Below are 13723 nucleotides of genomic sequence, written 5' to 3'. Positions count from 1 at the left end.
ATGCACTCGAGATAAGGGCCCGCGAGTGGATCCTCAAAATCCCTGATCTCAAAGATGCCCAGATCAGGCGAGATCCACGGTGCGGGCTAGAAAAATGTAAGAAGCAAGAAAACATTGAGGTCAGGGCACACACTATGCTAAACCCTGTTAAATTTCTGTTTCGTTGTATTTACATAGAAGATATGACATGTTTAGCATTGGGTTAGCCCCTCCTTTAACCCCTTGGATACCTTTCTCAGCAGTCAGAAAATAAATAGGGATGCACCAAATCCACTATTTTGGATTCGGCCGAACCCCCAAATCCTACACGAATACCGAACCAAATCTTAATTTGCATATGCAAATTAGGGGTGGGAAGGGGAAAACATTTTTTACTTCTTTGTTTTGTGACAAAAAGTCACACGATTTCCCTCTCCGCCCCTAATTTGCATATGCAAATTAGGATTCGGATTTGGTTCGGCTGGACAGAAGAAATCGGCAGAATCTGAATCCTGCTGAAAAAGGCAGACTCCCGAATCCTGGATTCGGTGCATCCCTAAAAATAAAATGAGGAAATTAGCTGTGAGCACCTTTACCTTTTCAAAGCGCCACTGGTAGTAAAGCCGGCTACTTGCACTCATGCCCATCTTTGATGTTCCTGTAATATAAAATAGAGATTTGGGAAGGTTAGAGTTAACGTAAAGATGTAAGACCCCCAAATAAACACAATAAAGAGGTAAACACAGCAGCATATTTACACCTTATTTAATAAGAACCCTTTTCATTCAGAAAGTATGGTTTTAATAAGGTTCCAATTAGAAACAAATGCTTACTTATGTATATAGAATGCCCCTCCCACCAGCTCCCCATGTCCCCATTTTAAGACAATGCTATCCCATTTTATTTGGTCCACAAATCAGCCCTTTTTATTTCTGTCAGGTCCCTACTTTCCTCTGGATCAGCAGTTACAAAAAAAGGTAGACCTTGATGGACGTGTGTCTTTTTTTCAGCCTCATCTACTGTGTAATACATATTACAGATGGGAACAGGGCCGCCATTAGAAATCACGGGGCCCCGTACAACAAAATTTTCGTTGCCCCCTGGGCCCTGCCCACACTTGCGCCCGAGTCCCGCCCCAGATACCACCCACTCCACATCACAGTTAAAAGACCACACAGACAGCGCTAAAAAAGTAACCCCCCCACACACATGTTATAAAACGCAATTATAAGTTAAAGAAAATAGCGCTAAAAATCAGCGCTAAAAAAGTAACCCCCCAGCCAAGTTATAAAACGCTATTATAAGTTAAAAAAAAAAAAACATTGGCGCCATGGCCCCCCCATAAATGTTTTTTTTTTTGAAAAGCATTGGTGACAGAGCCCCCCTTACAAGTTAAAAACAATTGGGGCCCCAAAAAATATTTTTTAAAAAAACATTGGTGGCAGGGGCCTCTAGAATATTATAATAAAACATTGGTGGCCAGGGGATTTAAAAAATAAAACACAAATTGGTGTTCAGTAAAACTGAACTCATGGTTTCAGGACTTAAACTTCGCCTCTTTTCATGACTTCGTTCTTTTCGCCGCTTCGGGAGTTCGGCTTCGGCTGTTTTCATGACTTCGGGTCCTTTGGCTGCTCGGCTTTTCGGCACTTCCGCATTTCGGCTGTTCGGAACTTGAAAAATGGCCACATGGCTCGGGCGCTCTCAAGGGGGCACGGCTCTTTCAAAAGTGCAGCACTGCTGGGCCCCCCTTCATGCCAGGGACACTTGTCCCCCCTGTCCCCCCCTGATGGCGGCCCTGGATCCTTACCTTCTTCCAAATAACCCGCAATGGGTTGGGCAAGTTGTTCTTCTGCTCCTGATGAACGTTGATAGTCTTTAAAAAGACTTTTGTGTTTCTTCTTTCTCCTTCTGCTCCTGGGAATCGCTGAGAATCACTAGGAATCGCTGGGAATCACTAGGAATCACTGGAAGTCACTAGGAATCGCTCGTATTTCACTTTATGGGAAGAGAAAGAGAGAGAAGAGATTGTGAACTGAACCCTCTCTGCCATAAATATATCTGTATATATACTGGATTTCCCTTAATAGCTCAATACTGCTCTACTGAATATAGTTGTGCCTTATAAATAACCAGTAACACCAATCAGCAGCAACTTTAATAGAATAAAGGAGCTGATTGGGAGAGACAGAATTTATTGGTGCAATCAAGGGCCCTAGACACCCCTGCTAATCTTGGTTGGGTCCTGGTGACACAATGCACAAACTAATAGTTAAATGAACACTTGGAATCACCCTCATTCATTTCTTTGCCAATTGCTTTCACCAGGGCTCAATTAAATTGAATTTAGAATTGAACGGGAGTCATCAATCAAATCCCAAATCCCCCTCTATGCCATTGCTGTAAAGCTGTATGTTACTGGCGGGGTGTAATAGGGGCAAAAGAAACTGGTTCCCATTAGAGGCCCAGGTGAGTAATGGGCCCACTGGGGCTTTTCATAACCAGTCAAGCTCTGATCATTGCCCCTGCACCCATAACATAAGGCACCCTAATTCTAGGCTTGTGCTACTTGTCTTTCTTCTCAGGTCCTCCCTTACCCAATCATCTACTCTAATGCTGAGGCCACTAGGATGAGTGATGAGTGGGACAGTTGGCCAATGGCAGTTGGAAAAATGGCAGTTGACAGTTACAGCTAAAGAGCAGCAGAGTAAATGGTCTAACACTTCAAAAGCTGTAACAAGTAAACAAGAAATACCAAACATACTATATTCTATAACTACAGGCCACAGGGGGTGCTGGGAATTGTAGTTAAGGCACAGCTAGATAAGCACAGGATTAGAGTCGGTGGGACAGCAAGTTCTCATGTTGCCTCACTCCCCTTAGCAATGGCACACAGGCAGATTTTGGGTACTTTAGCACCCACAAGTTTTAGTAGTTTGGGAAGGGGCGTTTTCAAGGCCCCATCATTGATTGTACCCTTCCTTGTAGTTATACCCATTTGTACTCCCTGGTGGCTTATAACCAAAAATATCCCCCCCTTTTCCAATGAAATTGGAAAAGATGGAACTGGAAAGATAAACTGACATCTCCAATGGACAATTTCATGACAAGCACCTTCCCAGACAATTACAATAGCAGGCAATAGTGGGGCAATTTTGGGAGCTTTGGCTCTAGACTAAAGTCCGGACTGGGATTTAAAAATGGCCCTGGCATTTGAGACCGCATAGGCCCTCACAGCTCCCCCAGCAGCCCAATAAATAGTGACTGTCTATGGCATCTTACAGCAGCCCCTTTGTCATTTGCCAGATCCCACAGATTGCCAGTCCGGGCCTGGCTCTAGTCCCCGCACTACTATAAATCATGGAAGCCACACTGCCCAAACTATCCCCTTGTATTATTGATACCCCCCTCCTCCCATAAAGTATGTTCCACTTACCTCTGAATCCAGAAATGAAATACTGGTCACTTGTGCCTGAGCTGTTAAGTCACCTTCCCTGGCAGCTTTCAGCCAATCAGTGCTGAGCTGGGAGTGATGTCATCCTCAAGTAAGGCATGATATACCAGTAATTGGCAGCCAATCACATCAGTCACACACATGTGCATTTATGAAAATACAACAAATAGACATTAAACATAAGCAGTCATAGAACCAGGGCCACCATCAGAACTCACTGGTAGCTGACTGGACTCTCCCATGCCCAATGAAGGAAGGTCCTGCTGAGATCTCCTCTCTTAGCACATCAGCTACAACTCTGCTACTGGTTCTTGCATTGAATGCTGGGAATTGTAGTTTAGCAGTGGCTAGAAAGATACAGTTATTGGATCACTGAGGCAGACATTATTCTGTTGGGAATATGTTTTTTCACGTTACTCTTTTGCAGCTCTTTATGTTTGAATTGGAATAATTTTCTTGTTTGAAATGTTCTACCTCCCTAGCATCCAGGCAGAGGCTTAAATAGACATAGAAAGGCATAGTATCCCTTGAAGCTTGCAGCCTATTGCCACAGCCTATTGTCACTTGTCTATAGAGACTGAGACTAGAGCTGCACCGAACAAATATGCTTTAGTAGGGTGCAGCAGACCCAGCAAGGGCCTAAACATTCCCCCTATGCCGTGCACCCTAACCTTTTTTTAATTTAAAATACTAAATTTATAGGCACCTGAGGGCCGCCCCCCAAAACCTGCCGCCTTAGGCACAGGCACTCGGGTTTCTTAATATAAATACGCCCCTGTCCTCTCCAAGAGATAACACGGCACCTACATCAGTAGCAGTTTCTGGAAACCGCAGATATTTTGTATGTACAATACTGTAGCAGGTGCTGAGGAAGGCATCCACCTTCTAATTAAATCTGACAAGGACAGTCAAAGTAAACTTTATTGTAATCTCAGCAGTATACGGATACACAGTGAGATGAAACGACGTGGCTCCAGCTAGTATATATCACAAAAAAGCACATAGAATACACAATAAATATTTAAACATTTGAAATGTGCAATATATTGGCAGAAATTGGATATATACATTTGTAAACCTTTAGAATTGTGCAAATAAATTAACAGTTCACAAAGTTCAGTTCCCAGTTCAGGTGTATCTGGAATGTAGTGGGAGGGCAGGCAGTGAGTTGACGATAAAAAAGCTTTCGCGCAGCCTGGTTGTTCGGGCTTTAATGCTGCGAATATTTAATGCTGCGAATGCTGCAGTGTTTGCATGCAGTGCTTCCTTTTATGAGGACTGAGAGAAAAACACTGTTTGTTGCATAATATTTCCACACACTCCCTCTCTCACACACACACGTCATAATAGAGGATATTCTGTTGCCATATGTAAAAAAAATGGACCAGAAAAATGGTGTAAAGTCAGTGAAATGTATTATGCATTAAATATTGGTTGGACCGTGGGACCACAAAAAGTTGTATAACATATGGAAATACTTAAAATGAGGCTATGTAAAATGGAGGCATCACTGTATGTATCTAATTGTAACAGGAGGTCTAGAGGGAATAACTTTCTATAAATCTCTGGCTAGTAATTTTGTTAAGAAAGGAGAAAATACCAAGTGTTGTCCTGGCAAACAAGGAGTTTGTGTCACTAACAGAATGGCAATGCTATACATGTGCAACAGTTACTACTCGAAATATTTATAGAAAAGCTGTTGTTAGGTTTGTGTGAAAACCAAAATGTGGGTACTAGTAAATTGTGAAATATGTTTTCTTCCTTGCCCCCCCCCCCTGGAAACTTTTCTGCGGACCCCATGGCTGCTGCACCAAGGAAACCCACCCAAATCCCACCACTATATGGCAGTCCAATAGGGTTGCAGCCTTCCTATATATTTATCTTTTTTCCCTATTAATAACATTGGGATCAATCGTCATTTTTACCAGCCAGGCCGGTAAAATACCAGCCAGGTGGCAACCCTACAGTCCAAGTACCCCGCATAGACAGAGGCTCTAACCCCACTGATGGTAGCCCTGGCTCACACCATAAGCTTTAAAAATAGAACATAAAAAATGGTTTGTAGGCTATCCATAAGTTCAGTGTGTGAGCCAAGTGGTCAGATGCGGTATGGTATTGGCTAGCGTATGGCTGCTACCACATCCTGCCCACAAGATACAGTAGGATGTGATGTTGCCAACTGCAAGGCAGAGTACAAATTTCTCAAAATGGCGGTGCCATGTTTTTGCAGACTGCCCTGCATGCTGTATGAAATCCTGCAGGTCTCTGCCCTCCCTTGTATTCAGCCATGCCTGAGTTTGGCAGCACCAGATTCAGGAGCAGCAGTAGTGGGGAAACACATGCAAGTTAGAAAGATATTTTATGAAAAGAAATGATTTCATATTAAAAATGCTTATGAAGAAACATTGTTTACAAATAAGATGAGATGGGAGAGTTTACTGAGAGTAGCTATACCAGCCTGCTAGGGTTGCCACCTTTTCTGGAAAAAAATACCGGCCTTCCTATAAATTTCTCTTTTTTCCCCTATACAGTGGTGGAACTACCAGGGGTGCGGCGGGTGCGGCTGTACCAGGGCCCCCACACCCCTGCCCCCTTTATGGGGCCCGCAGGCGCCGCAGCGTCCCAGAAAAGGAATTAAGTTACTTGTATTTTCGTGTGACATCATTGGTGGCAGTGGCATGCTTCGTCCAATCGGGCCGCGATGGAAGGAAGCAGGAAGCTCTCTTATTCCTCCTCCGCCAATGTCCCTTCAAAGCCTGTACACCTGGAGTTTCGAGTGACAGTAGCTCCGCCTCCGCTTCAGTCCAGGTCCTGCATGTGATCTCCCCCGTCTCCAGGCTACGCTGGGGAGCGCAAGCAGGGGGCGGGTCCGTCATGATATCATGGCAAGTGCTGGTGGAAGCACAGGCATTCTCGCAGTGGTGATTTTTTTTTTTCTCATCGCTCTCCCCACCTCCTCCATTTTACACAGGCACTGGCTATCACGCAGACCCACATGGAGGAGCCGCTGCTGCTACACTAGGGGGAGGGGCATCCCTGATGCATTAGCAGGGGCGATTCTGGCCCCTCCGCCACCTGAGGCAGCAACTATTGCTGCTGCCCCCCCCCCCCCGAAATTCGCTCTTCAAGTACCAGGAGCAGTATTTTTGCTGCCCCTGGTACCTAGTACCACCTCAACTTGCCTCATTGGTGAAGCACCCCTGTGCATTAGAGACCTCAGGTGCATGGGGTAAGTTTCTCTCAGCCCTTGTGTGCTGTGTGTGTGTCTGTCTGTGTTCTGGTACAAAGTCTTTTTGTGCCTGCAGCCTGAGATGAATGGCAGGTGTGTGGGCACACTGACTAAGACGATCCCTGGGTTAGCGCTGCTACAGCAGGAGAGGGAAAAGTTTCTGCAGACTGCAGTCCAGGCCCTGGCACCAGGGAGCTCACTGCTAGTTGCACTGGGACACCCAGGGTTTTTTTTTATATAAATATTGTGATTCTTTATAGAACTTTGAAGTGTTGCCATATAACCCTGGGCAAATTCTTCCACCTGCTGGTTCATGATGCTGGCAGTTGTAGTTTATGTGGTCGATGTGGTACTAGAATGTGCTTTATATGGTCACAGAATAACCCCTCAGTGACTTCTAATATCCGTATCATTTACAGTAGGGGGTACATTATCCCTTATAATACATGAGTGATACTCAGAGTTCCCTGTATAACTCAGCCTGCAGCCTTGTGCCTTTATATGGTCACAGAACAACCCCTCAGTGACTTCTAATATCCTTTTTTCGTGTAACTTTTACATTAACTGTTGTTGCTAATTTTTAATGACTCATTTGTGTATTTAGGCCCTCTCCTATTAATATTTCAGTCTCATATTTAAATCAATGCATGGTTCCAAGGGGACTTTGGACCCTAGCAACCAGACTACTGAAATTGCAAACTGCTGAATAAAAAGCTAAATAACTCAAAACCCACAAATAATAAAAAATGAAAACCAATTGCAAATAGTCTCAGGATATCCCTCTCTATATCATACTAAAATTTAACTCATAGGCGAACAATCCTTTTAGGGGGGGCCCAGCTGTAAATGTCTGTACCAGGGCCCTTGGGGGTCTAGTTACGCCACTGCCAAGACTTTCAATTATATGTAACTCCCCCTCCCCCCTATTTCCCCCCTTTTTTGTTTCATTTTTTATTTCATTTTTTATTTTTTATTATTTTTTATTTTATTTTTTGTTTTTTTATTGTTATTCCCTTTTGTAAGAATTAATCCCCTATTTTCTGTATATTGCTCTTCAGGTTCTATACATTTACGCTCGATTGAGGATCCGGCTCACAGATGGTTACAGGCCTCTTGCAGAGTCCGGGTAGTGTGTGACAGTATCCGGTGAAATAAGAAACGTAAGAATATCGATGACATTTAATCTACTAACACTAAGAGAGTGCGCTATTGAATTCCCACATGCCACTTACAGTGAGCAAGCAATATAGCCCACACAGCGCCTATAGGAAGTGCGAGTAGACTCCTCGGGTAGAGGATGTACTTGAGTGAACATTGCATGACCACTGCCTATTGTATGTAACAGAAACGCCAATGTAATATACTCACCGTTCTCCACATCTGGTGGGTAATGGTGTAAGCTGTTCGGGCGATGAGTTACCTATAGAGATCCCAGTAAGGGTTAATTGGTAGTGTGTGTCAGCGATTGTCCAACGAGGTGCGGGCCAAGTGGTGCGGATAATACCGCAAGCGCAGGACACTCTTTAAGGTGTAGTATGTTTTCAAGGAAGGTATGGCCACGGAGCACAACGGAACTGCCATCTCTATGCACCTCTCCGTATCTGTAGTGGAGGCGACAAACATACAAGGCATGTGTATAGATGGATCCTCTCCATCGTAGCGTCTACCTTAATGGCTTTACTCCCTCTGAAGAGGGAAAGTGGAGAAGAAGCGGTTATTTCCCCCCCCCCCTTGTTTTAACTCTGGGTATTAAAGGTACTTCTAACAGTCGAGCAATTGCCTGTTCTCACTAAAATGCACTTATATTGAAGTCACTATATTTGGATAAGTCGCACTGGGAATTATACAGTTAAATAGTAGATGGGGCTATCGGATGATGTCATCATGGGGCCCTAAATGGTTCAACCCCCTTAACACACGTCACTGCATTGTTTGGCGGGCTTTTGAGGGATTTAAGTTTGTATGGTGGTACACAATTTTCTTATTCCTGAAGACGGCTCGAGCACTAGTGCCGAAATGTTGAAAATACATTTTTGATTTTTTGACACAATATATATATATATAATATATTATCCGGCAGTGCCCGCACTTGATCCAAGACAAAGCCAGAGGTGCACGATCAAATCAGAAGTAGTATATGAATAGTATATGAACATCTGCCCTGTGGGCTCTTGCAGCATCTGCTTTGGCGGAGTGCCTGCTGACCCATTACCTTTGACCCATACAATTTGACCACCACAATGGTTGTCACTTGTCTGCCTTAGTGGCTGTTGCCACCATCTGCTTTGAGGGAGTTCCCTCTGATCCATGCAATTTGGTCTCCATCATGGGGTTTGCTTATTCCTCTGCTAGGCCATCCAGTCACACCCCTAGCTGTGCCCTTATTTTAACAGAGGGCTTTTTGCGTAAACACAAATTTAAATTCTTTGTATCTTGACCTTTAACCCATGCTCTTTATTGCTACAGGTGATACCAAACAGTAAAGGTAAAAAGGATATCAAGGGTTCTGGTTGTCCGCTTCCTCTGCCGGTATATCGTTTGTCTGTTCTCCCTCAGACTTAGAGCAAGGATCCAAAGTTTCGAAAGGAAAACCAGCGCTCACAGATCCACGAAAAAAAGAGAAAAAGAATAAAAGAGAAAAGAGAGATTTCCGCCAATATGGTGTAGTATTTTCCAAATGTGCACACACACCTTTATGTGATTAGCATATACAATAAATAAATAAAAGTATCCCTTGTATCCACTCCAACGTATTATCCACTATCCTAGACTTTAGCTCATACGGATTTGTATAGAGGGGTACTCACTGACGTTTAACGGATACTGCGCAGTAAAGAGGTGTAGATATCAGTAGCGGGTTTTACATGCGGCTCCAAAGCTTCATCCCACTATGGAAATTCACTGACATAGTGTAAAATTGTAACATCTTTAATGAACAAATATTAAAAAATGCACTCACAATATTCCAGTAATAAAATCGCATAAAATATTTTGTCTCCCACAGTCACTGCTTCAGCGTCCCCAAGAATCTGCAAACTGTTGGTATTAGGTGCGAAAAGTCGCCGGCGTCTTTTCCCACCGCGTGTAGACCTCAGGCGCATAGCGATGGCGTATTAGCCTTGACGCGTTTCGTCATTCGATTTTCTCAAAAGGCTTCAAATTGTAATTTTTGCGCATGCGTTTTTACGTCCTGGCGAAAGTTCCGGTGGCGTGTTTTCTCCTTCCTTCCTCTTTGTCCTATCTAGCTGCTGGGTTGTCATAGGTTCATCTCTATTGTTCTTTAACTCCTTATGACCAGTCTGTTGCCATCGAGTCCTAGTCCATAGCAACCATCATAATTTTACCAAAAATTTCACATAAATTTATCTCTCTTTTACAATCGTCCTATGGCGTCGCTACATAGACGATATAATAATCGTCTGGAAGGGCCCCACTGACCTACTGATTGAGTTTGTCACAGGATTAAACAATAATGACTTAAATATAGAGCTATCTCTTACCTATAGTCATAAAGAAATAAATTTTCTAGACTTGAGCATTTACCCAATAAACACACAACTGATATCTACACCTCTTTACTGCGCAGTATCCGTTAAACGTTCGTGAGTACCCCTCTATACAAATCCGTATGAACTAAAGTCTTGGATAGTGGATAATACGTTGGAGTGGATACAAGGGACACTTTTATTTATTGTATATGCTAATCACATAAAGGTGTGTGTACACATTTGGAAAATGCTACACCATATTGGCAGAAATCTCTCTTTTCTCTTTTATTCTTTCTCTTTTTTTCGTGGATCTGACCTCGTGCTGTGAGCGCTGGTTTTCCTTTTGAAACTTTGGATCCTTACAGGTGATACCAGCCTGCCTTCACCCTGCATACTCAAGTTAAAATCTGAGTATGGAAGTCGAACAAAAATTTAACAAAATCCCTCCAGTTTCTTCGTGTGATCAGCACAACATAATTTGCAGCTGTGCCTTTACTTGGACGGCCTTCAATGCCATTAGACCTGCGACTTTTGACACATGACCTTCATGACAGCCATCATGGGGTTTTCTTATCAGCTGTGGGGGCTCTTGCAGCCATCTGCTTTGGTGGAGTGCCCTCTGACCTATGACCTTTGACCCATGACCATTGACCGTCATCATGAGGCACACTCATCTGCCATGTGGGTTCTTGCAGCCTTCTGCTTTGGTGGAGTGGCTTACGTTTCTTCTTTGGCACTCTTGCAGCCTTCTGCTTTGTCAGAGTCCCCTCTGACCCATGACCTTGCCGCCATCTGCTTTGAGGGAGTTACCCCTGATTCATGACCTTTTAACCATGACCTTTGACCACCATCATGGGGTTCGATATCTGCAGCCATATGCTTTGGTGGACTGCCCTCTGACCCAAACATTTGACCAATGCCATTTGACCCATGACCTTTGTCCCATGCCATTTGACACATGATCTTTGACCCATGAACATTGACCATCATCACGGTGGTCGGCTGCCATTGTTTTATGGGAACTCTCTATACAGGTTATGAGTAAACTTAGGCTCTGTTCCTGCTGAATTGTGCTTAGTACAGGGGAATTCCTATGCTGCCATATTTTTTTGAGATCTCTCTGTACAGGCTATGAGCAAAGTTTGGGAATGTTCCTGCTGAATTGTGCTTATTACAGGGGAATGCCTATGCTGCCATAGTTATGGGAACTCTGTTCAGGCTGTGAGCGAACTTATGTACTGTTCCTGCTGAATTGTGCTTCCCTATTTTTTGAGATCTCTCTGTACAGTCTATAAGCAAACGTTGGTATACCTGAGCTGCCTGTTTTCATTGTTGTCCAGTTTGGATGCCAGGGTTGGGTTTTGGCTTTGTAGAGTCTGCACTTGTACCTCCAGGGGGTTGCACATGTCCTCTAATCTTTAGATCCTTCTCTCCGCTCCAGTTGTCCTCTCTATCAGTGTCTGGAGGTCAGCTTGTAGGAGGAAGAGGTCGGTCTTAACCTCCTATATTTTTTCAGATAGAGCTGGCCAGCAATCATTTATTGCGGTGCATAGCAACTGTACTGCCTGGTCTTAAAGCATTGTGCCGCCATCTTGTGGAGCAGTCCAGTCATAGTGTTCCAGCCTGGAGGCTGCATCTGAGCATTCTCTCTGGGTCTTGTTGCCACCCATAGTGTGTAGTGGTGTCGGGGTATTTGGGATTCGGCCAAATCCCAGAATCCTTCATTAAAGATTCAGCTGAATAACATATCGAATCGGAATCTTAATTTGCATATGAACAGTGACAGGAATGTAAAAAGTGGAAAAAACATTTTTACTTCCTTGTTTTGTGACAAATAGTTACATTATTTCCCTTCCCACCCCTAATTTGAATATGCAAATCCTAGATTCAGTGCATAAAGCTTAGTTCAAAGGAATACCTATACTTTTTAAAAATGACTGCCTTTTTCCTCTAATAATAAAACAGTGTCTTGTACTTGATGGTAACTAAGTTAAAGTGTATATGTTTTTAGCAGAATTAAGAGATGGAGATCAAAATCCCTTCTAGGGCTGGACAAGATTATACAGAAAATAGAATTTATGCAAAGCTCTCTCAAAATGTTTTCCCTGCTGGTAATAAAAAGTTCCTTAAGTTACCTGAAGTTGCATTTTGGGAACAAAGTGCCGAGTATGTTTTCCGACTGGCGATTTACTTTATTGCCGGTGGCAGAACAACCCGGATGCACCCAAAGAAGGAGAGAGCAATGGAGGGGAGGAGAATGCAACGAAGGGTGGGTAGAGAAAACAACGGAGGGGAGGGTAACGAGGGAGGGGAGAGCAAAGGGGAGTAAGGGGTGGGAACCCGGCTAGGGGAAGGCAGAAGACATTTTTAAAGGTAGCTCCCAGCGCCCCCCTTTCATTGCGTCGTAGGACCTGCCTCTTCTGCCTGCTCCTAGTTCTGGCCCTGGCCAGTGGAAAAACATTTCAGGGATATGTTTCACCCATGGTTGCACAAATTGAAACGTGGGCATCATATCTCCCAGTGTGCCATTAGTCTTTAAAGGCATTCACAAGTTATTGCAGTGTAATCACCAACTTCTGCTCCTAGATGGCAGTGTAGAGTTGGGTTGGATCTATGTTAACTGTATATATAGTGTTTGGCCACTAGAGGGAGTGAGAGTAGTGAAACACATAGAAAGGGGTGGAGTTTAGAAGAGAATTGGAGACAAGCCACAGGGACAGATGTGCATCACAGGATGAACATCTACTGAAGAAGCCACCTTGCAGGAGAACCACAACCAGGACCCAAGTGAGTAGGAAGTGTGAGGCTCAGTTAGCATAGGTTTAGTTTTCTTATAGTGCACTGTAGCAGTGTTATGAGTCAGGTCAGGACAGTGAGCCAGAGGTTTTTGTGTGGGCTAAAGGGTTATGGGCTCATATTGGTGGATGTGTGTATTTTGCAGAAAAAAAGTCTATGATTCTGTAGAGTGAACCTACAGTTAGTGGGAGTTTTGGACTTGGAACCTAAAGTATGTTGGTTTCTAAAGTGACCTTCAATTTGATCTTTTTAGCCTTCATTTTTTTAGTCTATATCTTGTTACAGAAATGGAATTGTACAAAAATTACGGCAGATTTGAAAGGTGTATGTTGTCAAAAAAAAACCATAATATAGGTTTTTTTTAATGGATTTTTTTTACATACATTTGTCTTTATCAGGAATATACAAATAAGAAGGATATAGCAGAAGGGATAGAAGAGAGATCAGAAGACAGAGGAAGACGTTTGCCTGGGACACTCTCATGGTAAGTATTATGGCTTTGGTCGGTACAGAACATGTTTGTATTTAGTCCAGCATTGCTGTGGGAGATATTGGGGGGTTGATATTGTGGGTTATTTTTAGCATAGTGCCCATTTTTTAGGTTTTGAGTGTGATGTGGTTGGTGTGAAATTCTACAGAAGGTTGTTTTCATGTTATATATATATATATATTGTGGTAGTTCTAGGATCATTTGCTTGAATTTTGTTTTACAGGTATGGGATCTGTAATCCAGAAAGCTCTGAATTTCAAGAAGGCTTTCTCCCATAGACTCCATTT

At 43.4% G+C, this 13723-nt stretch overlaps 1 long non-coding RNA gene across 1 annotated transcript in view; it reads left to right on the top strand.

Moving 5' to 3' along the window:
• LOC121398964 overlaps positions 1 to 13380 on the top strand; it is a 31915-nt gene extending 18535 nt beyond the window's left edge. The window contains exons 4-5 of the long non-coding RNA XR_005964657.1: positions 7721 to 7822; positions 13345 to 13380. This is a non-coding gene — a long non-coding RNA (uncharacterized LOC121398964). The remainder of the gene's footprint in view (positions 1 to 7720; positions 7823 to 13344) is intronic.
• The last annotated feature ends 343 nt before the right edge of the window (positions 13381 to 13723 follow it).

Source organism: Xenopus laevis, chromosome 9_10S, assembly GCF_017654675.1.
Source record: "Xenopus laevis strain J_2021 chromosome 9_10S, Xenopus_laevis_v10.1, whole genome shotgun sequence".
Taxonomy (NCBI): domain Eukaryota; kingdom Metazoa; phylum Chordata; class Amphibia; order Anura; family Pipidae; genus Xenopus; species Xenopus laevis.
The sequence above is the reverse complement of the archived record's forward strand: the minus strand, read 5'-3'. Positions and strand labels throughout refer to the sequence as shown.